Below are 26,083 nucleotides of genomic sequence, written 5' to 3'. Positions count from 1 at the left end.
ATAGGCCTTTCGTGAGAAGCTCCGAGAGCATGAAGGGCACTGAAAGGGCTTCTCGCCTGTGTGGGTGCGCAGGTGGTCCTTCAGGTGGTCCTTCCGTGAGAAGCTCCGACAGCATGAAGCACACTCAAATGGCTTCTCACCTGAATGGGTGCACAGGTGCTGTTTCAAATGGGTCTTTCGTGAGAAGCTCTTGAGAGCATGAAGGGCACTGAAAGGGCTTCTCGCCTGTGTGGGTGCGCAGCTGGTCTTTCAGGTAGTCCTTTCGTGAGAAGCTCCGAGAGCATGAAGGGCACTCAAATGGCTTCTCGCCTGTGTGGGTGCACAAGTGCTCTTTCAGGTGAGCCTTTTCCGAGAAGCTCTGAAAGCATGAAGAGCACTGAAATGGCTTGTTGCCTGTGTGGGTGCACAGGTGTTTCATAAGGTTGAATTTTATTGAGAAGCTTCGAGAGCATGAAGGGCACTGATGTGGCTTCTTGCCTGTGTGGGTGCGCAAGTGTTTTGTAAAGGTGGCCTTTTGCGAGAAGCTCCGAGAGCATGAAGGGCATTGAAATGGCTTCTCACCTGTGTGGGTGCGCAGGTGCAGTTCAAGAAGTGTATTTTGTGAGAAGCTTTGAGAGCATGAAGGGCAGTGAAATGGCTTCTCGCCTGTATGGTTGCACAGGTGTTTCATAAGGTTGTCCTTTCGTGAGCAGCTGTGAGAGCACAAAGGGCACTGAAATGACTTCTCGCCTGTGTGGATGCACTGGTGTTTCATAAGGTTGCATTTTTATGAGAAGCTCCGAGAGCACAAAGGGCACTGAAATGGCTTCTCGTTTGTGTGAGTGAGCAGGTGGGTTTTCAGGTTGGGCTTTTGTGAAAAGCTCTGAGGATATAAAGGGCAATGAAATGGCTTCTTGCTAGTATGGAGGCTGGCATGTGTTTCCAGATGAGACAGATTATCAGTCTCACAGTCACATAAGTGACATTGGTGGAGGCATCCTTGCTTTGAGTTGTCACTTTTGGCAGTGGGAGAAATAGAAGGCCTCGATGCTGCACCAAGAAAACAAAATAAAGTAAATGTTATTGTGAGTAAATGTTATCCTGTGTCTATTTCATAAATTTTACTCTTCCCAGATCAAACAAGAACCTTATATCAGCACACCTCCATAATGCACGTCTCAACACACCATGATCCATTTAAAGACTCACGCCAAAGTGCCTGTACGACTACTTTTCCAAATAATTTTTTCTTCAAACAGCAAGTCAGTGGAACGTACTTCCCCACAATATCGCAGCCATCACCTACACATCAGCATTCCTAAATAAAATTACGCTGCACCAGTGATCATGAGGAAAATATAATCTCCGACATTAACCCCACCCTTTATGTAATGCCCCAAAATGGGGGTATAAAAGTGAAATGCCAAAAAAGAACACAGTTGCAAAATTGTATGACAAGCTTTCTTTTTTTTTATTTGGGAGATCCTGAGGGTGATATTACAATTAAACAAACAACTCCTAATGGTCTTTTTTTAATTTACCAAATATTTCTGCATTTGAATGCTTCATGACCCTACCTGTGAAGTACACCAACAAAAATTACTTTTCAGAAAGGCAAGAAACGACAAAGTAAGAGAATCTGCAATGTTTGAAGATTTGCATGGATTTCTGCAATCCTTAGAGAACAGTTTAAAACGCTTTGACCTAGCTCATTCTCTGATCCTTATGAGCACTCGAGGCCCAGAGTTTTGGCACTACTTGCAAAACTCGTTAGGTTTCGCTGGCACAAGAAATTTGTCTCATAGAAGATTTCATCAGTAAATTTCTTCTCAATCACACGCTGACCTTTGGCAACATTTTCCTAAGTTGAGATTGCGAGGTGCTGACTAGGAAATACATACTGTATTTTTCCCCATATAACCCGCCAACATGTACAACCCACATGCTCCTTTGGAACAGTCGCTCAGCTTGGACAGTTGGGCTAGTTGGTTGTGAATAGCATTATGAAACATTGTTTCAGCACACAAACACATACAAGCAGAGAAAGACAACAAGAAGCAGCGTTCTGGTTGTCCTTCTCTGCTCGTCCGTGCTTATTTTTGTGCTGGAACAATGTTTCATAATGCTTTCAGAAGAAGCCAGAAAGAAAAAAAAAATGCACGTATAACCCAACGAAATAACTGCATACAACCCTCAGGTGTTTACAAAAACAGCATCTGTTTGTGGATAAGCAACTTCTCCATGCTGTATTTTCAGCCAGTGACTCTGTTCCAGCTTTTTCAGAGACGCTGCTGGGCCACTGGGCACAGCTTATCGTTATCCAAGTTGTACTTTGCTGGTGCCTTGCGCACTATTCGCTAACTGCTCAATGCAAAATGGCGACCTGTACCGACAACATAGAAGGGAGCTTTAACACAGAGGGTTGTAAAGACAGTGGGGTTCCCCAAGAGATAATGAAAGTTTTAGTCGAGAATCTTGCCCTGAAGTGTGGCTTTGTGGCCGTGCACATGGTACTGCCATGAAGCCAGACTTTAAATCGAAATTCCTGTGATTCACACCAACACGCTCACCTTACTGTGAAATTTTTACAATTTTCGGTGGGGGTTATACACACCAACATACGGCAACTTCTTTATCAGTGGTCTGGCCATTCTTCACCCAAGAATACTACTTGCTAACCTTTCAGTGTCATCATTATAGGCTTAAAGTATGACAACAGTCACATATTTGTTAATAGTGAAAACATTTGACACGCACTCTGCTCCTTGTGCTCTGCCATCACAAAATAGAGGCAAATGATTGCTGGAACTAATAAGGAATGCTATAAACTGCTCCCTTTGTAAAGCGCGAAGCAATTTAACAGACTAGCAGGGAAAGGTATAACATAACATAATAAATGCAGTTGAAGAAAAACAAAGCAGGCAAGTGCACACAATGTTAGTATCTTCTTACATTTGGGTTCACCTTCAATCTTGGCCCAGGATCTAATGCATCTACTGACATAAGTAGCCTGCACTGCTGCGTCTTAAAGGGTTACACACCAGGCCACATAGCAAATTTTAGCTACGTGCTAAAAGTTGGGTGCCTACTAGTGCTCTGTGGCAAGAATATTTAAATTATTTCGTTAAAAGCAGAGATGAAAATTTTTGAAATGCTGCGAACTTATGATTTCAGGAGGTGAGGGTCTGGTCAACATAGACACTCACTACACTTGCTCCTGTCTTGCCTCCACAAGCGAAATTCCTTCCCTCCATTCTCCAATAACTGAACCGGAAGACTGTGTGACGGAGACGTGTTTGGCCTCGCTTTCTTTTTCTTTTCTTTCTTTTTCTGTCACTTGCATTTGTGGAGAGTGGCACACTGCCAGCGACAGTCTTGTGTGCAAGCCATTTGTCTTTTTTCACACAGAACACGATTTTGCATGTTGTGCACGTGAACACCTGCTTAATCGGGTCACTGGACTTTAGAAAGAGGGTTTGCTATTAGGAGAGCAGCTACAACTGGCAGCAATCATGTATATTACTAAGTGCTGTACGTCTTATGAAAACAAGGTATGTTTGCGATAGTGAAGTAATGTAGGGAAATCAAACATACACGCAGGCACACCTTACTGCAGATTTGCTGGTGTCTAAAAGCATGCAGAGTGCTAGTTCTGCCGAAGTCATCTTGGAAAGAACACCAGAGCATGCATATGTACCTGCTTCTCCTGTGCTGCCACAATTCTTTGAGAATGCCCGCTGATCAACGCCAATACCATATGTAAAAGAGGTGGAGCGCGAGCTCCCTGAAGCTGCTGGCAACGAAGCATACAAACCATCTTGTGAATCCTTCGAGGACATGTTTGCAAGGTAAACGACAATGAAATTTTGCATTTGTGTTCTATGACTGCAATTTGTGGTGCAGTGGAAGATACATTCTTCTGCCGAGTTTGTAATGCACCACGGATTCGGTGTATTGCCTGGATGCGCCTTCGTCCTGGTCCTCCATGGCATGGACCCCAGCAGGTCAGCCTGGAAAGTGTTCTCGGGCTGAAGCATTTGCTGCCATGTTTCTCGCCAGCGGCTCGTATCATGGAGTCCAGACTGTATGTGTCCAGAGGTCCTCTTGAGTAGGTATAAAGCTGGAGCACTTATCCTTCCAGGTAGGTATGCCTACACACCGCTTGCAAGCCCGCTACCACCGCTAACTGCTCCTTTCCCCTCACTGCGGCAGCCGGGAGGGCAACTGCTGTCTCTTTGGCTGAGTCTGTGTCCCAGGTGGCAACCGAGGCGGTCGCGAACTGCTTGTTGACTTGTTTGACAAGCTTCCTCCAGCGCTTCCCACATGTTGTGCACAGTGATGCTCCTGGTGCATCCCATTTCGGAGCAGCTAGAAATGCATTTTGTAGCAGTAAAACTGACATCCAGAGCAGGTTCTTAAACCAATTGCAAACTATATTAAATGAAGTTTTTACAGTGGGCAAGCTATGTGAAAGCAGTAAGTGGTCACTCATTCATAAACTCAATCCAAACACTAAACATAATGCACCCCTTTCATCGCAGTGCTTGCTATGAACTGTTACAAAGCAGTGGTGCCTAAGATGCACTCATAAACGACTTCAGTGGCTTAGAAAATAATGGAAGCACTTATACTACAAGCAGACTTTGTAGTTTTGAGAACATTCAGCATGACCTTGCTGCTGTATGTGTGTCCTTTAAAATGCAGCATTCTGTGAAAAACAACTACGCTAATAATACAGCACAGCATAATATAGGCGCACCCCCCTTCTCTACCTCTCTAAATGAAAGTGGCTACTTTATTTTTGAATTTTTACCTTTCCACGAGGGCGTTATCTCCACATCATACAAGTTTTTTAAAGTGGAAGTATCAGTATTTTGATATAACAAATGCTGTCTATGTAAATAGTTGCTTGCATAGATAGTTTATCAGCTCTGGCAGACAAGTTTTCAAACAAATAGACTGGCAAACAAAAATGATTTTTTTTATCTGATGATTTATGGTATATATTTATACTATATATAGGCTTTAATAATAAAATTTTGAATACATCTCATAGTATTTGCTCCACATTAACTGCTCTATTTTCCTGGTCGCTATCAACTGGCTGCATTCCTAATGGCTGGGGCATTGCTAAAATAATACCCGTATTCAAATCAGGTGACCGTGCTTCTAGGCTGAATAATGATCCCATCTCCTTACCAGCACTATTTGTACATTACTCTAAAGTATCATTCACAGTAAAGTCATCAACTTCCTTGAAGACCATCACATTATTTTCATGCATCAGCACGGTTTTCGCAAGGGCTACTCATGCGATGCCCAACTTGTCGGCTGTATTAACGACATACATGTACCGATAGACACTAGGTTTCATGTTGATGCAACATTTTAGATTTTTCTAAGGCATTTGATTGCATTACACACAATAGGTTGTTACTTAAACTTTCACAACTTAACATTCACCCTAGTATAATTGCATGGAACACCAATTTTCTCTCATCTAGAATTCTGTTTATATCAGTTAATAATTTACTTATTTATTTTTTTTATTTTTATAAAGATATCTTACAGGCCCTTAGAGGCATTTTATAAGGGGGGAGAGTACACTCAAGGATTATAATATACAATAATTAGAATACACATACAAAAAATACAGTGTAAGAAATGCGCTAACATACAGTAATGTGGTATTAAAATTGTACAATGCACAAACCGAATGCTTTTGAATGCGAGAGGTCACTGAACAAGAAACTTTCACAAAATATAATCAATAGAATTACAGAGTGAGCGGGACATATTTGGCTATAACAAAACAGTATTTAAGGGATAGTAGCACATTAATAATGGGAAAGGCAGGAAAAAATAACATGTTAGGTTATGTAGTTTCAAAAATGCCATTGTAAGAAGACACCAGAAATTTTCTTGGACACTCTCATAAGTGATGGCGTTAGGAGGATCGTTTTAAATGCGAATGGCTCTTGGAAGAGCAGAGTAGTTAAATGAATTAGTCTTTCCGTAGATGCGCACGAAACTGAACTGATTGTACAACCGGTGTGACCTGTAATGAGGAGTTTCAAGAGGCAGAATTGACGGCACCGTATTATGGATGTGCTTATGAAATAATGGTAGCAGGGCCATATCACGACGATCATGCAAGGGCTGTAGTGGGAGGTCAAGTTTAATTTGTGTTATGCTTTTATTATAGTCATAACAACGTGAAATATAATGCACAGCCCTATTCTGAATAGATTCAAGTTTTTCGATCAAGTATTTCTGATGGGGAGACCAGACGGACGTGGTGCGGTGTATTCAAGCTGAGGTCGAACAAATGTTAGATAAGCTAGTTTACGAATGTCTTCAGTACAATTATGTAAATTGCGTCTTATGTACGCTAATGATCTCGAAGCATTGGCACATATGTATGCGATGTGCATTGACAACGAAAAAGTCAAAGTTAGATTAACACCAGGATAATTATATTAAGTATTATGCAAAATAGTGATGCTATTTATGCGATAAAGAAACGTAGGTTTAGTATGCTTGCAGCTAAAAGAGATAATTTTATATTTAGAAATGTTAAGCTTCATTAGCCAAGTGTTACACTAAAGAAAAATAAGTTCTTGATCATTTTGGAGGACTGCATGATCATCGGCAGACTTGATGGAACGATAAAGGATGCAGTCTGCAAAAATGTGCACATGTGAGGAAATGTTATTCGGTAAGTCATTAATGTATATTATAAATAGTAATGGCCCAAGAATGCTACCTTGTGGTACACCTGAAGTAATGTGCAAAAGAGGAGAGGAAAAATTAACTGCTGTGAACTGCTGATGATTCGAGAGGAAATTGCGAACTCATGTTATGCTGATGTTATGCTTGGAGTTCCACAAGGTAGCGTACTTGGTCCTTTACTCTTTCTTATCTATACTGATGATTTACCCAGTTGCGTGACGTCACAAATCAGACTATTTGCATATGACTGTGTAGTTTATCAATGTGTACCAAGCAACACTGATAGCCACTTACTACAAATTGACCTAGATGCGATATGTGCATGGTGTTCCAATTGGTTGATGCCGTTAAATGTTTCCAAAACTAAACTAAACCTATAGGCCACAACTTCCAACCACCTACTACCTTGATAAAAATACTTTAGAACTCACCACAACTTACAACTAGCTTGGTATTAATCTTCAGTCAAACTTATCATGGAATGTTCCTATTAACCTCACCCTTGGCTCCACTAGCTACTCTCGGACTTATTGCACATACCTTAAATCATAGGACACCCGCACGTGCATGGCGATCATGGCTTCCAGCCACATCAGAATAGCTTCCCCAAATTTTGGGTGGGCACCTTGGCTGACATTCTTCTGTCAGGATTCAGCAGATTCCTTGGCAGCTTCCAAAATCTTCACCTTGTTGTTTATGTAGTCTGACAATGCCTGCTTCAAGGTATCCAATTCTTTCGCAACGTCCACTTGCAACTGGCTACTTTGCACTATCTTGATAATGGCGGCCTTCTTTTCCATTGTTAACCTACTACATTTTCTTCGCTTCGAAGCCTTTGTCGAGTTGGAGGCAGCCGACGAAGGTGGTGTCGGCGCCATTGATAACAGCTGCCGATTAAACTACTGAAGATGATTGGTTGTTGAAGCTGCTAAGCCTAGCATTGTGGTATACAGCTGAAATAAACCCAATGCGCACGAGAGCCAATACAAACGGTACCACCGACCATATGCAGCTGACGAGTGCTGACAGCAATGGCAGCGCAAAGGCTCGCGAAAGAGTGCAGCAAGCGGTGCCTGCTATCGAGGCTGTACCAGAAATGGCAGCTATGAAATGGCATGTGAGATGTGTGCAACTCTGGCTGTTTTCCTGCAGGAAAACAAAATGATGGCAATGCTGTTTACGTTTTTGCCAGATTTTGACTTGCGATCGTGAGAAAAAGTCCAAAAAGTCAAACGAGAAGAGCTTGAAACATGCAAAATTAGTTGTTATACAATGACTCTATGGAGCACATGGAGGTGCCATGGCAGAGACCAATATTCGGGCAGGCCCCGAAAATAGAGTGTCGAAAAACGAATGTATCATTATTATGCTGCAATAAAGAATATACAGTCAAATCTCGACATAATGAATCACACAGGACCGCCAAAAATAGTTCGGTATTTTTAAATATTGTTCTAATGAAAAACTTGTGGTTATAAACCAGTGGCCAAACCTAGGAATGAAAATCATGTACCTTGGCAGTAGATGCGTGTGCAGACAAGCATACTCTCTAATAAAAATGTTTCACTCACTTCAAAGCTGCTTTATTTGAAGACATCAGTGATTTTCTTCTAGCGCGTGTAGCACGCACGACCGATAAGGAATGCGTCTACATCTTTCACTTTGCGCAATACCTCATCGGGTACATCATTGCACCGAGCGATTAAAGTGCGGACTTTGTTCCTGTGCACTAAAACATCAATGTTCGACATGATCTCACCTTCTGTGTTCGGTGACCCACAGCTGTCTTCCTTTGGGTCATCATCGTCACTGGAGACGTTGTGAGTGCAGTTAACGATCTCTTCGACTGTCAGGTCTGCCGCCGTTACTGCTGCACTGTTGCTCTCCATGTCGTTGTTGAAGGAAGAGACGGCGGGCAGCAGCTCCACAACCTTGGTCCACAGGTCTCCTGGGCTGTTGTCAGTCACCTCCAGGCCATCTTCAAGCTGCACAGGCACTTTTGACTAGCCCTGCTTTTCGCCCGCAGTTGCTAATGGTGGATGCCTTCAAGTTCCACCAAGCTCCTGTGAGCATTTCCGCTTCTTGACGAATATTGATTGCAGTCTGCTGCTTTAGGCGGAGCAATGGCTGCAAAAGGCACTTATGAAATTCTGCTTTCACACTCTTTATAATGACCTGGTCTAGGGGTAGCAGCAAGGATGTGTTATTTGGCAGCAGAAACTCCAAGTGAACACTCACAATGTGACCAGAGGAGTTGTTGACAACCAGTAGAATTCTTCGGTCACCCCTCCTCATTTGGTCGAGTTTGATGAGCCACTTGGAAAAGAGTTCTCTGGTCATCGAGGCTTATTTGTTAACGCAGTAGTCGTACGGTAACTACATGACATTTTTCATGCAGTGAGGCTTCGCGTACTTGCCGACAACAAGCAGTTTAATTTTCTCCGAGCCCGTTACAATGCAGCAGAGCAGGACTGTCATGCAAAGATGCAACTTCTTCCCTCCTTTGCACTGCTGCCCTTTGAAGTGCATTGTCTGGTCTGGCAGGAGCTGATAAAAACATGCAGTCTCTTCCACATTGAAAATATAGTCTTCGAAGTACGATTCAGCCACCTCTAGAAAACGATCATTGCACCAGGAATCCATGCCTTCTCTGTCAGCAGCCTTTTCCTCACCCGAGACTACCTGCCAAGCTATTCCGTTCCTCTGGCGGAAACGAAAAAGCCAACCCACACTGGCGTCGAACCCAGTTATTCACGGGCTTTTTCTTTGAGCATTGAGTCAGACAAGAGAACGATTTGCAGTCTGGCATCTTTGAACCACGTGTGAACAGCTTGGTCGACATTTTGAAAGTTTCCCAGTCACAGCCGTTTCCTCGTAGGAGCGAGTTGCGATTCCCGGTGAAATTTGACAGTTTTGTCTCGGTCTACCAAAAAGGTTGTGATGGTCGATGAGGAAATGCCATGCTGTCTACACATGTCGATTTGCTTTTTTCCTGCATTGATTTCCTGTAATATGTCCAATTTGTCCTGCAGCGAAAACTGCTTTCGCTTTTTGGCGCCGTCGCTAGCTGCATTCATCGTTGGATCTCGCGTGAACATTGCCAACCTTCGTCGCCAAGTCTTGGTGAAGTTTGTGGTGAAGCAGTTGGCACTCGACATGGTGGTGGTGATGATGATAGCTACTGCACTCGTCGTTTCTGTTTCACGTGAGAGTTGCGACGCTGTTACTTTTAGCTGAATTCGAAATACTGATGTTCCTCGGTTATAAAGGGGAAAATAAACTATATGCGTTATTCTGAAATATGCACTGTATTGAAATTCGTAAGTCTGAAATATTTTTTACATTGAAAATATAGGCAATCTGGCAGGGATTTCTAACATTTGTAAATTTAAGAAATTCGTTAATATGGGATTCATTGTATAACGAGATTTGACTGTATTAAAATTCCATTTAGTGCCAGTAAACATTTTGTAAACCATTTTGCAAATCTTATTCTGCGACAGCATGTGCGTAAGTTAATAAGGAGTGGTTGGGCTTTGGTCAGGTGATGCAAGAAACCTTTGGCACATCCTTTTTGTCTTTGCCATGTGTACTGTGAAACAAAAATTATGCGTGGCTCTGCTATTGCAAACACCAGAGACCAATGGCACTGGGGGTCCACTGGTCTCTGGTGTTTGCGAAAGCAGAGCCACACACAATCTTTTTCCCCACTGTGAGAAAGAGGACCGCCGAAGTGAGCGCACGGGGTTTTATTGGAGAGCAATGACGTCACTGTTTCCCTGCCATGCCGCTCCTCCCCTGCCAGGCTACACCTACCCTCACCACATCGCTATGCTGCGCAATGCGATTTTTATACTCTGCTTTCACTCTCTCCCAGCTCTCTCTCCTCCCCCAGCTCGGTGAAGCTGCAGACATCAAGCAAAACCCAGCGAGGTTCTAACAGCTCCACTTTAAAATAATGTTTTCTTCTTTGTAGGTGTCAAAAAAATGGAGACAGCATCGCCTTTTGGTTGTTACTGTGGAAAACATTCCAGCTTTGCCAACTTTGTGCAAACACGCGTTGATACTGCTTGGGGTGCAAAAATGACATGCCAGGGCTCGACTTTATATCTGCGTTTGAAAAAAACGTGATAAAATGGGTGGAGTCGTGCAGCAGGATTGTGGCAGTGCATTCTGTGAATAGAAAGCAAAACAGTGCAGCTGTCGATTTTCACTGGAAGCATTGTTGTGCAAATGCTACCCTGTTGACAGTGAACTCGACATTGTGGTGGAATTTGTTTTGTGAGCACCACGTATGATACTCCCAATGACAGCAGATACAATTCATTGCAACTAGTGTCTAATTTCTGAAAGGAAGAAGGCTTGACTTGTTGCATCAGCAAAGGCGGATGAGCTTCTAGCACATTGTAGCAACCATCCAGTCACCGCTAAACCCCTTTTGCTTCTACATGCAGTTCTTCCCGCTTCTTGGAGCATGGCTGTATTCATCAACTTGTGCAAGCGTGGTCTCGCATGGCTGGTCTTTCCCAACTCACCTACACCGCTGCCAGTCCTGCTACCTGACACAAGATCTCTGGTGCCAGCACATAATCCAGAGCGTCATTTTCATACCTTTGCACAAGAATTCACAGCCACCAGGAGCAGCAACACCCTTCTGGCTGTACTGAAGCAGCTGCCCTCGTCCAGCCACTTTCAGTGGGCACGGGTAAGCAATGGGCGCGGAAACCCTTTTTGCTTCTACATGCAGGTTTGTGTAGTTCCATCTCTTTATTCTAAGCGTCTGAGTAATGCCTGTCTGCAACTCTTCCTGTGCCCAAGTGTCATTTTATGCCTCATTGTGTGAATGTGCATTTGTTGCAAGGCTACTCATTCTATGTGGCGACACTGAACTTAATCCGGGACCTGGAACTGACAAGCAGTACAAAGAACTTTTTTCAGCCATTTCTGCCCTTTTAGCAAAAATAGACAAATGACACAATGAGGTTGTGGTGACGAGCGACCACGTAGACCAGTAAAATCTCAGGCTCTCACGGAAGAGAAAAAACCGACGCTCAATCTCTTAGCATAGCATTTTTTAAATTCCTTTCGGAACGCTAGCCCGTGCTGGAGCATGCCAGCCCTCGCGCCTCGTGTAGACGCAAGCGTCTATGTAATTCTCATGCGACGCCGATGCTGCTGCCGCTACAGAGGGCTCCCCCCTAGAGAGGAGGAAAATTCGACGAACAATGGAAAGTCCACGTGACATGGCATGTTTTGGCGTTGGTCTTGGGTATCACGTACGGAGGCGGCATCGAAGGATGCAGCAGGGTTGCGTCGCACATTGGTGGGGCTGATGGCGCGGGTGCTTCAATTTAGGCGGGTTGGAGACGTTCCAGGGCAATTGTGTCTGATCGGCCGTTGACATTCACGCCAAAAGTCATCGGACGACGCTCGAGAACACAATATGGCCAGGAATAGTGTGGCTGCAAAGGCTTCCGCACGGCACAGTTACACATGAAAACGTGGGTAGCAAAGGTGAGTTCGGGAGAAACATACAGAGACCTTGCTTCTTGCGAACGTGTAGGCATGGGGTGTATGTGGCTGAAGAAAGCTTGCAGTTCAGCAACGTAGTCGGCAGGTGATGGCATAGTTGTTTTGGTGGTGGCGACAAAGAAATCGCACGGAAGGTGTAGGTGAGTGCTGTAGACTAGCTCAGCACAGGAGCAACCTAGGTCGCTCTTCAGTGCGGCTTTGATGCCAAGTAAGACGAGAGGCAAATGTAGAACCCACTTCTCCGGCGATTCATGCACCATAAGAGAGGCATTGAGACGCCAGTGAGAATGTTCAACTAGTCTAGTGGACTGCAGGAGGTAAGCAGTCGTGCGAAAATGTGTCATTCCGAGTAGTTTGAGTAGCTCATTGAAGAGTGCCGAGTCAAAGTGCCGACCGTGATCGGTGATTATTGTGAATGGGCAGCTGAACCTTGCCATCCATGTAGACACGAAAGCTGCTGCAACAGTGAGCGCCGAGATGTCAGATATAGGTGTAGCTTCTGGCCACTGCGTATAGGCGGCATGCACGCCGATGGCCACGCCACTGGTGGCGGCCTTGCGCGGAACGCATGGGAAAGGAGCGAGCCGCGCGCCGTAGCACGCCGTAGTTTGCTGCGTCGCTGATAGTGCTTCTCCGTCTTATTTGTGTTTTGAGAGCAAAAATTGGAGGACGCTTAAGCTTCGCCTTCAAGAGTGGAACGCGACAGCGTTCCCGTCGACCCGCCAAGGGGTATTGGGCTACGGCGCAGCGACTACGCGCCCCGCATCGGACGCGGTGAGCGTCGAGCAACGCAGCGTTCGGCGCGACAACGAAATGTGCGCCTCAGCAAGCGACGCACGCCGGAGCCTTAGAAACAGCTCGTTTCTAAGGTAACACCGCGTTCACTAGAGGCGCTTTTGTACCGCTTTGAAGCATCGAACTCGTGGCTCAGTGGTAACGTCTCCGTCTCACACTCCGGAGACCCTGGTTCGATTCCCACCCAGCCCATCTTGGAAGTTGCTTTTTATTTATGAAGTGCCAGCCGGGATTTATCGCTCACGGCCAACGCCGCGGACGCCGACGCCGACGCCGACGACACCGGCTTTTCTGCGACACGAGCTCCTTAACGCTATCGCGTTAAAATAGCAAATCCCACACACCCTTCGCATGTGTGGGATGGCCAAAGCTTCCGAAGAATGTCGAAGAAGAATTGTTGCAGGGTGGGGGGCTCAAATACCGGCGAAAACGTGCCGGCGATAGGGTTCTAATTATTCCCCGCAAAGCCTCATCAGCAGGAGCAACGTTGGCAATGGATCGTCGCTTCGGCGCGAAATTTCTTGTTCTCATCCTTTCCTTCGTCGCTTCGGTTTCCTTTATTAATATATTTTTACACGATTGTAGTTAGACGCGTAAGCGACGAAGTCCTTCTGCAGTGCAGCATGTGGTTTAAAGGCATTTTGCTAAAGTTCGGAACGCCGTTTGCCGCTAATATTGTTTTCCGCTTCTTTACCGCGTTGGGCTAGCTAGGCAGCACGACTGCATGAGCGCATTGTGTTGTATGTTAAAGCTACAGAAGTTTGCAAGAACTGAAATTGTTAGTTTTATGTGGCCCGGTAAATCCTCGCACCAGCTGTCGTGGACATCATGTTTTTACATCTATTTTATGCGTGGCTTCGCACATGTTTAACTGTTGCTAGTTGCTTCATGCATAACTCTTGATTCTTTTGGGCTGCGAGGTTTTCACCCTGCCTCGTTTGTAAAGGGTATAAATTACGCAGTGTCTTATCGGAATGACACCAAGCAAGTGCTTCTTTAACAGCTTTATGCATTTCGCCCGAGGGCATCTTAGATATCGTGGTTTTTTGGGAAATGTGTTTAGAAAATAGGTAGCTCAGGGCGAGAATTGCTAATAGTTGCTGCATATGGCATTTTGGTCCATTTTTCGCTGATCCATTTTTCGCTGAATGGTTCGCGTCACGTTTGGTAAGTCATCACACCTTGATGCTGTCAGAGCAGACTTAACACACCAAGTGATTCGTTTGTTTCACAACGTAGTCGCTTCTTGCAAGTGAATTTTGTACTCAACTGAATTATTTCTTGTTATGCTTACGCCGCATAGGACTAAACCCGGCCTTGCCGCCAGCGCTGGATCTAATTTGACTGGCGCTGCTCTGCCTTTAAATATATCATGTGGCACCTCTCTCTAGTAACATTTAAAAAAAGTACTGCAACGTTAGACTATAACTTTGTACGTTTCCAAGCAGCTACCTTAGGGAATTTAAAATTGCAAAAACTGCAGCGCGAACGGCAGTTCATCGGCGGTACAGCGCTAACACGCGCTTTTATTAACCCGTGCGTTTGGTGGCTTCGTTGACTACAGTGTACGCGTTTCTATCAATAAATTCGCAATTATTATTCTTCAGGCGACTTTCACTACACTTATTCGGCGGCGTCACATGTATTCATCGGCAGAAAAATCACAACGGCATATGCAGACATCGCACCATGCGGATTTGTTATCTAAGTCTGCACTAACGACGGGTGCTTATTATTGAAGTACAGAAGCAGCATTACGGCAAGGGTAGAATTAAAGAAAAAACACGGTCGAGACATCGCATTAGTCAACAAAATTTGTCGGCTAGTTTACATGAGCTCCACTTCATGTAAATGGTCTTCATGGCGTTTGTCTGCGGGACGCACCTGGCGCGTATGTGGACCATGTTGCCCCAAACACCGGTAACATCTTGTTCATACCCGCTCCCACAGAGGTCTGCGTCTTCCCTACAGCTGTCACCGCAGAAGAAGCAGTCTGGCGCCCGAACAAAGGACAAATCGCAGCCGCGAACTTCAGTCACCCTTGCTGCAAAGCGTTGTCGTCTGCTACTGCTCCCGCGCGTATTGTTGGAAGCGCCCGCTAGGTGGCTATCAGTGGCGCCTCTATAGGCGGTGCACGAGGCCTACAGCAGTCGATGGATGTTAGTATCTAGCAGTAACTTTTCAAAGGTGCGAGAGGGCCAACGAAGTCCAGGTGTACGTTGTCAAAACGAGCATCCGGTGGAAGAAAAGACTTGGCAGGTGGAATAGAGTGACGCTGGATCTTAGAGCATTGACACGACAAACAGCAACGAACCCAATCGCGAACTTGTGTGTTTAGCCGAGGCCAAACCAAATGACTGGAAAGAAGCTTCTGTGTCACACGTCTGCCAGGATGTGACAGGTTGTGTATGGTTTCGAATAGACGTCTGCGAAGGGGCACCGGAATGTATGGTCTAGATGTGTAGATCAATGGCCTGCAGTTCAAACACATATTGGTTTAGAGCTGCCACCCAAGCATATAACAGAGAGACGGAGTGAACACGGGCGAGCTGCAAAGCCTTTGCTAACTGCAGATAAAGGACATATCTCCGCATAAATAAGTGAGATATTTGAAAAGGAACGCCACCAGAGAAAGACGAACCCAAAATGTACTGCAATGTGTGAATGAGCATCTACAACTTGCATGGAACACGATGCAGATAACAGGCACGCATGAGAGTGCGGAGCGCTGATCACCACTGTGAAGAAGCCTTCAGGGGACACACACACATACACACACAAAAGCTTCAAATGTTTCACTTTGCTCGTATCACACCGCTTCGCAATGCAGAACGGAGCATTAGCGCCTAAAAAGATAACGCTAGAAGTAAGGAAATCCAAAGATGACCGTAGACAGTTGGCTGAGCGAGGTAAATTTAAGTCCTCAAGCGCCAGCGTTGCAATCCGTGAAGTCCCCACAAAGATGGCGGCGAGCGCCCATCGTCTCTTTCAGTCGTCTGCTAGCCAGAGAACTTCCAGTGAGCAGCTAGACCAAAATCGTCCTGGCAGGTTCTGGCAGCCCGTGGGTAGCCAGAACCGTCCAGCCCGAGCAAAACGAACGCCCGGCGGGTGTGCGTGGCGCGGTGGCCGGAGCAACCCGAGAAAAACAAAGATGCTCTGGCTGGCTCTGGCAGCCTGCGGGTAGCCAGAAGTGGAAAATCGAAGAAGCCCATTGTCGATGAATTGCTGCAGAATGGCACCAATGGCGGTGTTTGACGCATTGGTCATGATGGCAGTGGGCGCGTCTGACTTTGGGTGTCTAAGCAGCGTGACATCCGCGAGGGCAGACTTGACTTTTGTGAAAGTGTCGCTGGCCTCTTCAGTTCACTAAAGTACTTATTTATGTTTGTTTACCAGCGGAGCGTCTAGTGGTTCGCGTCGTGCACGTCTGGAAGTCGTGCGCAATCGGCAATGAATCGGCGGTCGAAATTCACGAATCCGAGAAATTGGCGAAGGTTTGCAAGTATGGTCGGTCGGGGAAGGTTTTAAATGATGCGAATCTTGGACGGCAGTTGAATGCCGTTAGCATCGACAATATGGCTGTGGAACTAGAGTTCAGGTTGACCGAATTCGCTCTTGGTGGTGTTGATGACAATTCCTTTACTGGCAAGGCATGAAAACAACAACCGCAAGTGGTGAAGATGTTCTTCTGCGGAAGAGCTTGGGATGAGAAGGTCGCCAATGTATGCAAAAACGAAAGGCAAGCCTCAGGTGACGGAATCGGGCCCAAGTGACGCCCGCCGCCATCGACGAAGTAGCACATTTGTTGAACTCCCCATTGTCTACCGCCGCCTATGACAATCTCAAGGCAGCCCTGCTACAGCACACAGCAACTTCACAGCGTTCTCGCATCCTGCAGCTTCTGTCTGATGAAGAACTCCGCAACCGACGCCCTAGTCAACTTCTTCGCCGAATGAGGCAGCTGCTCGGAAACAATGAGAGATCCATCGACGACACACTGTTGCGCGAACTGTTTTTGCAACGACTCCCGGCTAAAGTGCAGATGGTCCTGGCGACAGCCTCTACCATGGACCTTACTGGATTTGCCGGTTTGGTCGACAAAGTCATGGAAGTAGCCACCCCAACCACTGCAGCCACGGCATCGTCTCCGGGTGACAATACAACTGCCCTGCAAACCCTTCCCTGCTCTTCAGCAGTGCAATCTCTGCTGGACTCCTTGTGTGAGCGCCTGGAACACATCATCTGTGGAGTGGAACATTGCCACACATCTCGTCGCCCACACAGCTGCAGTTCCAGCAGATCAAGACGCACGGGCACCCGCAATGAAACCTCAACTACTACGCCTGGTGTTTGCTACTACCACCGCTGTTTTGGAAATGATGCTCGTCACTGTCGGCGTCCCTGCGCTTGGCAGGGAAACAGTCCGGCCGACCTCTAATGGGGATGAGTAGTCCAGCCCAACACACAAGTCGCCTTTTCTATGTGACGGACAGGGTTATGGGACAACGGTTCTTAGTCGACACAGGAGCTGACGTCAGCATTCTCCCCGCCCACCACTCCGACCCAAAAGCGACACCTGTGTCGTTCTTGTAAGCCGTCAACGGCATCAGGATTCCAGTTTTCTCCTCACGCTCCGTCATGCTAAACCTTGGCCTTCGACGGGCGTTCTGCTGGATTTTCCTGGTTGCAGACATCCATCGTGCAGTCATTGGAGCAGACTTGTTGCACAACTACGGACTCCTTGTCGCCATCCAATGATGCCGTCTCATCGACTCTATGACCCACCTATCTGTTCCCGGGGTCCCATCATCAGGCACATCACTGATCGCGCCTATTTCTGCCATGTTAGACTAACCTTTCGCCGTGCTGCTACGCGAGTTTTCCACTTAGACGCGCCTGCCAGACTGGACGCAACGAGTGCTACATGACGTGTGCCATCACATCATCACATCCGGCCCACTAGTCTATTTCTGACCCCGGCGTTTGTCCCCGGAGAAATTCAAGATCACATGTGCGGAGTTCGAATACATACTGCAACAAGGCATCATCCGCTCTTCCTCCAGTAATTGGGCATGATCACTTCACATGGTGCCTAAGAAGACAGGAGACTGGCACCCACGCGGCGATTACCAGGCACTAAACAATGTTACAGTTGCTAGTCACTACCCTCTACTGAACATTCAGGACTTCACGGTAGTATTGCACGGTGCGACAATCTTTTCTAAGATTGATCTCGTTTGCACCTGTCATCAACTACTGGTCGCTGAAGAAGACATTCCCAAGACTGCCATCACCACATCCTTCGGTCTTTTTGAATTTCCACATGCCTTTCGGCTTACGGAACGCGGGCCAATACTTTCAGCGTTTCATCAATTCCGTCACCACAAGGTAATGAGTGGCCTCACCAATTTAACATAAAAGCAAGTGGAATTAACTAATAGAGTCAGATTTAACCACTAGATTAAAGACAGTTGAATCGTTTGTGGAATCACTTGAGCTTTACCCGTTGGCAGCTCAGAGAGAGAGAGAGAGAGAGAGAGAGAGAGATGCAAATGAGAGAAAGGCAGGGAGGTTAACCAGAGTTAAAGCCTCTTGTTCGTTACCCTGCACTAGAGGAAGGGAAAGGTGAAGTAAAGACGGAAAGAAGAGCGAGGACAAAAAGAAAGGCATAAAAAAAAAAGAAGACAGGATCATTATAGTCTTTCTACTATGCCACTGCTACGTAAAAAGGTCAACAAAGCATTGACTGACTTTCGGTGTGCCAACTGTTCATGTTGGCATTCCAAGACTGACTGTTCTGAAAGTGGCCTGTCATCAACGCGTGCCAACAAGGCCACTAGCGACAGCTGGAGCGTGCTGTATCGCGGAAAGTGGCAATGTAGATGTTCTATAGTCTTGTCACTGCCACAGTGACTGCAAGCCGCACTCTCATCCATACTCACTTGGAAGGCAAAAGATCTTGTGAAAGCGATGCTGAGCCATAGTAGGCAAAGTACTGTTGTCTCGAGTCGAGAGAGTCGAAGTCCAGTTGTAGCTCACGCCGTTAAAAATGAAAATGTCTCTCGCCTGATGCATCTCGATGACTTAGAAGGTTGCTCCCACCATGATAACTTAGTATTTTATGGTATTTCCAACAATCCACCATAAACGTGGGTGCAGTCCGAAAAATTGGTGTGTGACCTTTTATTCCTTCATACAGTAAAACCTCATTAAACCGTACCCGCTTAAACAGTAGTTTCGTTTGAAAAGTAGTAAAGTCAAATCCCCAGCTCAGCGGCCATTGAACATAATGCATTTTGTATTCGCATAAACTATACCAGCTTATTGCGTACATATTGGTTAACACGCAGTGTTTCCACTTTTCGTTGCGCAATCACAGCAGTGCATCTTCCCCCTCATGCGGCCCTGCAGAAAAACAAGCCTCAGAGATTGGAACAACGGTTTCCAAGCACCCTGAGCATTTGTGCGTGAAGCCACATCAACATCAACATCATTTCAATGCCGTGTCAGTGTTGAGGTGTCGTGCAAGCTGGGACTTGCGTCATGCTGAAGCTCGGATAAAAAAACACTGGGTGCTCAGCATAGAAGAAAAATTGTATATCGTTCGTGCTATCGAACATGGCATGAAGAAGTCAACGCTGGCATGCGACAGTGATCTACTGTTGACTACGGCCTATCCCCTAGAGTGAGTTGCGCCATTTGACTGGGGAACAAGGACAAGATTACGGTGTGCGGCATTCAGAATGCGAAGAAGTTGCTCGGCAGCGCTGCTGCAACCGCGAAAAAATGTCGGCTACGAGGTTCGACTTCTCACCATTGTTGCCTCTGTTGTTGCCAAAATGTCGCCTTATGACACGGAAGGCAAAAGCATGGGAGATTCAGGCCCAACAGTGGCAGAAGCTGCGAGTTACGTCAGCCTCATGAATGGAATTGTAGCGACGAGAACAGCATCCCGCAATGAAAAAGGCGCCCTGCAACTTCTGCAGCGCTACGTGCCCATGCACACCAACGAGGAATCTGCCATGCGAGTGTTTGCCGAGAATAGAGGCTAGCTAAAAAGCTGGCTCACAGCTTCAGTAAGTTTGAGGCCACTATGATCGCTAGGCCGCCGCGGCATCAAACAAACTTTGTAACATATTTTTGTCGAGTGAAGTGAATAAATACAGCATATTTTTGCCCTTTCATCAGACTCTCACTGAGTTCCGTTTTTGACAGGTAAATGGGATCTCATGCTATTTCGGTTAAGCAGTACTACCGTTCAGTACATACTTTTTCCGAGCTCCAGCCAACTACGGTTTAACGAGGTTTCACTGTATTAACTTTGTGGTCCCCGAGAATATGGTATGTAGAACCCACCAACTTGGCTTGTAAGATGCTAATAAAACTCACCCAATTATACATAATTAAATTTTCTTGCTGTAAAGTACAGGACAACATTCTGGCACTGAAATGTAACCTGAAATCCACCGGCGTATTTGTGAGTGAAGATTTTTGCCAAGCAACACGCCAGCCTAGAAAAAGCTACTAGGTTTTGCTAAGGCAACAAGCCAACCATACTCGCTATGGCTAAACAAGCTATTTTTGAACAAGAAATGCTACGTTTACTGTTCTGTCACGGACAATGCATGCGAAGTCAGCATGTTACATGAAGCACGCTCTTCGGTTTGGTCATGTCAAACTATCGAAGGAAACAGTACGACATTACTAGCACATGCGCAATGGAATCATAGCATATCAGTATTTTTCACTAACCTGCAACTAAATAAACGTGCTGCAATGTCCACATTAATTGATTCATGCGTTGCTGACACCGCACGCCTCACCGAAGCGTGGCTCTCTGCTAAGATAAAGACTAACGAACTTTTTGATTGTAAAACACAGTATTCACGTTATCGCTGCGATTGCGGTGTGCAATAAAGTGGAGGTAGGTGTCTTGATTGCAGTTACTGAAACGCTCATTTTGAACTCTGTTTCCATAGAAACACCACTTGAATTTGTTTGCGTGTGCGTTGTACTCGACAACAGAAATATCATTTTTTACATATGCTATCAGCCTCCAACTGCTTCCACATCATTTTGCAATGACCTTCACGATGCTTTAAAGAAATTAGTTGTCAGATACCCTAACTCTCAACCTACTGTATAAAGAGCGACCTGCGCATCCCGTGGTCGCCTACGGCAGCGCGCGGCCGAAGAAATACAACGTGATCATCGAGTAGGGACCAAGCGTGCCGGTAGAGGCCGCCAGTGCTCACCCTCACAGCAACGCCCGATACGCTCCGGCCCTGCCTTCAGGAGTACGGCGATGATGGTAAAAATTCACAGAGGAGCTGCAGCAAACTCGACAATTCACATTATTGACAGGGTGCGGCTAGAAAAATGCGCGTCGATACATGCGATACATGCCCCAGACATTTGGTATCTTCGCTGTGCAGTGCAATGAAATTTGAAGCTACTTTGAAGGCGCGGCTGCTAGGATTGAAATAGTGTAATCCCTTGGAGCTTTTTTTCCCCCTCATTGTCTGCTAAAATGTTGGTTAGTGCTGCGGTGCCAATATGGTCTGGTGTGCACTTTCTGCGCTAGCCGAGGCCCGAGCGCGCCCGCACTTCATTCTCCCGTAGGTTTCGCTAGTCCCGAGCCGGACGCAATGAACGCACTACGTACCGCTTTGCAGGGCCCACGCGTTCCTTTGCTGCATTCGGCACGTTCACTGAAGTGCCGAGCCGAATGCAGCTGTGCATTCGTCGGACACCAGAAGTGTCAACAAGGTGGCCCAGCACAGTAATTTGACTAAGAGCAAAGTGGCACTTTGAGGAATTTATCTGGAGGTACGTTCGTCGGAATATTGCTCACATGGTCAAAAGCCACTCAAGATGTGTTTTGAAAGTGGGTGAGAAGATTATCATGTCGCCTAGGTTACAAACACGTCGACCATTTAAATCCGTGAAGCAGCGTGTCCATCATTCTCTCAAAGGTAGCTGGCGTGTTGCAGACTGAAAGGCATGACTTTGAAAGGGCATTTAGGGGTCAAGGCATTTAGGGGTCACAAGGGCGGTCTTCTCGCTATCCGTGTCGTCTACAGCAATTTGCCAGTAGCCTGAGCGAAGGTCCAGAGATAAAAAGTAGGTGGCACCTTGGAGGCAGCTGAGGGCATCGTCAATACGGGGAAGAGGGTACACATACTTCTTGGTGATTTTGTAGAGGTGCCAGAAATCTATACAGAAATGCCAGAAGACGCCTTTCTCCTTTACTAAGACGACGGGAGAGGCCTAAGGACTAGATGATGGTTCGATGATGTCTTTTGCAAGCATTTTGGCCACTTCTTTGTGAATCACATTGCGCTCCGATGCGGACACACGGTAAAGCCAACGGTGAATGGGCAAAGAATCACCAGTGCTGATGCAGTGGGCGACAGACAATCTTAGTCTGGGCCAAGGGTCGATCACAGATGTCGAAAATGTCACTACACTCTAAAACAAGATTACACCCTTTGGGTTGTATCTTGCCACCCAACAATAAACGTCATTTGTCTTGTCCGCATTTTTTTTCTTTAACACAGCAAGCCTGGTACTTGCCAGTAACAAACGGCATGCGCGTTATCAGCATGACATAGCATTGCCGACAGGAAAATAGCGGGTGCGGCATTTTCAAGGAAGGAAACACAACCAAGGCACATGATAATTATCATCGTGTGGCAGATATAAACCCCAAAAGGTGTACCTTTGTCTAAGAGTGTATATGAGGCCAAAACCCAGCAGACAGTGTTAATCTGGTCAGGAAAAAGGTTTGATCCGATCATTTGTCGAAAAATCATTGGAAAAAGAGAGGAACAGTAAAATTGATCAAGAAGAAACAGGCCAACATAGATGCAGTAAGAGTAAAAGCAGACCAATTTAGGCTGGTGCTTGCAAAAAAATATTCAGCCTTAGAACAGAAAGATGAAGATCACATAGAGATAATGAATGAAAGCATAACTAGACTGCCTTCATTAGCAGCAACTGAAGTAGGAGGTAAAGCACCAAGGCAACCAGTAAATAAGCCCTCCCAAGTAACGAAAGACCTCATTAAGAAATGACAAAGTTTGAGCGTCCAACTCAAGAGATCAGATCGAATTCGCGAAACTGTCAAAAATGATCGCCAAGAAGAAAGAAATTATAACATAAGAAAGACCGAGAAAGCAGTAAAAAAAAGATGGATGCAGCATGAAATCAGCAAGAATAAAACTTTACATAGGACAAGCAAAGATTTATGCGCTGGAAGATAAGCAGGGTAATATTATCAGCAATCTCGAAGATATAGTAAAAGCACTGGAAGAATTCTATACTGACCTGATCAGTACCCAGAGCAGCCACGATACCTCCATTTGAAGTCGTAATGAGCAGATTACAGAGGCTCCTTCTATAACTAGCAATAAAGTTAGAAGGGCCTTGCAAGACATGAAACGAGAGAAAGCAGCAGCAGAAGGTGGAATAACAGTCGATTTAATCAGACATCATGCTCGGAAAGCTTGCAGTCCTTTATACAAAATGTCTTAAGACTTTAAGGGTCAAAGAGAACTGGAAGAATGCCAACTTTATACTAAGCCACAAAAAGAGACACGGTAAAGAATTGAAAAATTATAGGCCCATTAGCTTACTTCCAGTATTATACAAAATATTCACCTAGATAATCTCACATAGAATAAGGGCAACACTGGACTTCATTCAACCAAGGGAACAGGCTGGTTTCAGGAAGAGATGCTCTACAAGGGGTCACATCCTTGTCATCAATCAGATAATTTAGAAATCTGCAGAGTATAATCAGCCTCTTTATATTATGGCTTTCATAAATTACGAAAAGGCATTTGATTCAGTAGAGCTACCAGCAGTCATAGAGGCATTACATAATCAAGGAGTACAGGAGGCTTACGTAAGTATCTACAAAGATTCCACAGATACCTTGATTCCTCACAAGTAGAAAGATACCTACAAAGAAAGGGGTCAGGCAAGGAGACAATCTCTCCAATGGTATTCACTGCATCCTTGCAAGAAGTATTCAAGCTATTAAGATGGGAATGCTTAGGAGTGAGGATCAATGATGAATAGCAATGGCAATAGCGAACACCACGATACGGCATGCACAGTGTCTAATACAAAGGGCACGCAACTTAAATGTGACCAAGTTGTCGCGGCAATATAATCAACTGTGCACGAATCATAATATTGCTATGACATTAAAGTGGCCAATCACTTCTAATGAATCGATGCACCACTAATTTTCTTGCTCTTAAATCTCTGAAAGTCTATTTTTTCTCCAAATGCGAATCCCCAGGGTCGAATACATTTATTGTCGATGTAAAATATTCAGACTCGCCAATTTTCCAAAAATGTTACCCCAACTTACCAGAGTGATGATAAAGTAGAAAAAAATATTTCATGCAGGTAAACATGCATTGTTTATTCATGAATACAGAAGGGCTTGCATAAACACTTGTCAGATAAATAAATATACATGGAAGTAGATATTGTTACAGAAGGGTGAAAGAAGAGAGAGAGGAAGATCTCAAGACGCTGGCAGCTACGTGTTGTTACTAGTCAGCCATTTTAACCCACTTGGATGTCCTTGTCTATACATTGTAAATACTGTCTTATACTCCCAACATCCCCGTAACATAGTGGTGGAGGTGCGGGGTACCACGGCTAGAAACGGAGCTCCGCAGTGGATGTCGCATCACCGTCCTCACCATGAATTGGCACCATCACTTACAAACTGTACTGCCCACAGCTTCGGGCCTGCTTCTGTAGAGAATTTCCCACATTACAGTTACATAAACTGCAGTTTCCGGGAAGTGTGAGAAGCAGTCAGATTTTTAATGCTATTGCGTTCCACTCAAAGGCAAAGCTTAAGCGGCTTGCAAGCTTTTCTTCTTCATGTGCACAAATGTGCCGTTACAACATGAAGAAAGAATGCAATGGACGTGGGTACAACGAGCTGATTCATGCACTTACGCATGTTTGCCTTTGAAAGTACTCTTAAGCGACAGCAGCAGGGAAGTGAATTTGTTCATCCGCTCGCTGACAACTCCACAGCTCACACGTAAGAACTGCTAACATGCTTTAAGTGAAGGAAATGTACTGTCACTATTTGACAGCAACAAATGGTAAGTGCTGACACTTTAGCTGGAGTGGTCATCACTATTAAAAATTGAGTAAGGGAGTAAGAATTAAACAATTCGGCCGTGTGCGTGACCACTGCTGAGCACAATAGCACAACGATGCCGTGATAACCACATAAGGTACGCACGGCACCAGATAAAGGTCGAGAAAGAAAGACCCGTGACACAATATTCGCAGCACTGACAGTTCAGTGCATTGCAAGTGTTGGCGCGTGAGAGGTGGCACATCGCGACTAAGCACACGCATGTTGCACATTACCAACAGTGGCACTCTACTGTTGCAACTCGGGGCAGCGCATAGGAACTGCAGAAGTTCTCATCGAAGATACGAATAGATGCTCCTGCGATCTCTGCGAGAGTGTAGCAACCGTTTCGCGCTAGCTGAAATTTCGAGATCACGTTATACCGCACGAATTTGCAAACGCGGTTGTTCCTACAATAGCAAAAGAATACGTAACCACGCAAAACTCCGAGAAGTACTTACTCTCCCATTTGTTCTAGATGTGTTGCGTTAGCAACGGCAGCTGGGCAACGTTGACCGTGGGGCCTGATAAAATGGAATAGGCCCCGAGAGACCCGACGATGGTCTGCGGTTTCCTTCGAAAGCAGTTTATTCTATGAAAGCACTGCGACTAAACTCACGGTCACGTTTGTGCGCAGACGCGAGTAAGAGCGGGCGCATGAGAGAAAATCTACACAGAAGAGGTTTCCTGGCGCGCGTTGTATGCGTTCGTCTCTCGCGCCCTCTCCTACTCGTGCCATCTCGTGCCCTGGCGATGCATGATTGGCATGAACGCGATGCATCTGTGGAATTCTATGTGTGGTCCCAAGCTGTACCACAGAACGCCTATATGGCTGTATGCGCGTATCGTCGTGGCAACTAGCGGCGC

The 26,083-nt window shown here is 45.7% G+C and overlaps 1 long non-coding RNA gene across 1 annotated transcript; it reads right to left on the bottom strand.

Annotated features, from left to right (window-relative positions):
* Nucleotides 1–382: 382 nt before the first annotated feature.
* On the bottom strand, nucleotides 383–25,997 carry LOC142592585 (uncharacterized). Its single transcript, XR_012830726.1, has 2 exons — nucleotides 25,678–25,997; nucleotides 383–1,029 (listed from the first exon to the last, which is right to left on the bottom strand). It is a non-coding gene; the product is annotated as an uncharacterized LOC142592585 (long non-coding RNA).
* Nucleotides 25,998–26,083: the final 86 nt, after the last annotated feature.

Source organism: Dermacentor variabilis, chromosome 9 (genome assembly GCF_050947875.1).
Source record: "Dermacentor variabilis isolate Ectoservices chromosome 9, ASM5094787v1, whole genome shotgun sequence".
NCBI lineage: Eukaryota > Metazoa > Arthropoda > Arachnida > Ixodida > Ixodidae > Dermacentor > Dermacentor variabilis.
This window is presented reverse-complemented; position numbering and strand designations above follow the sequence as displayed.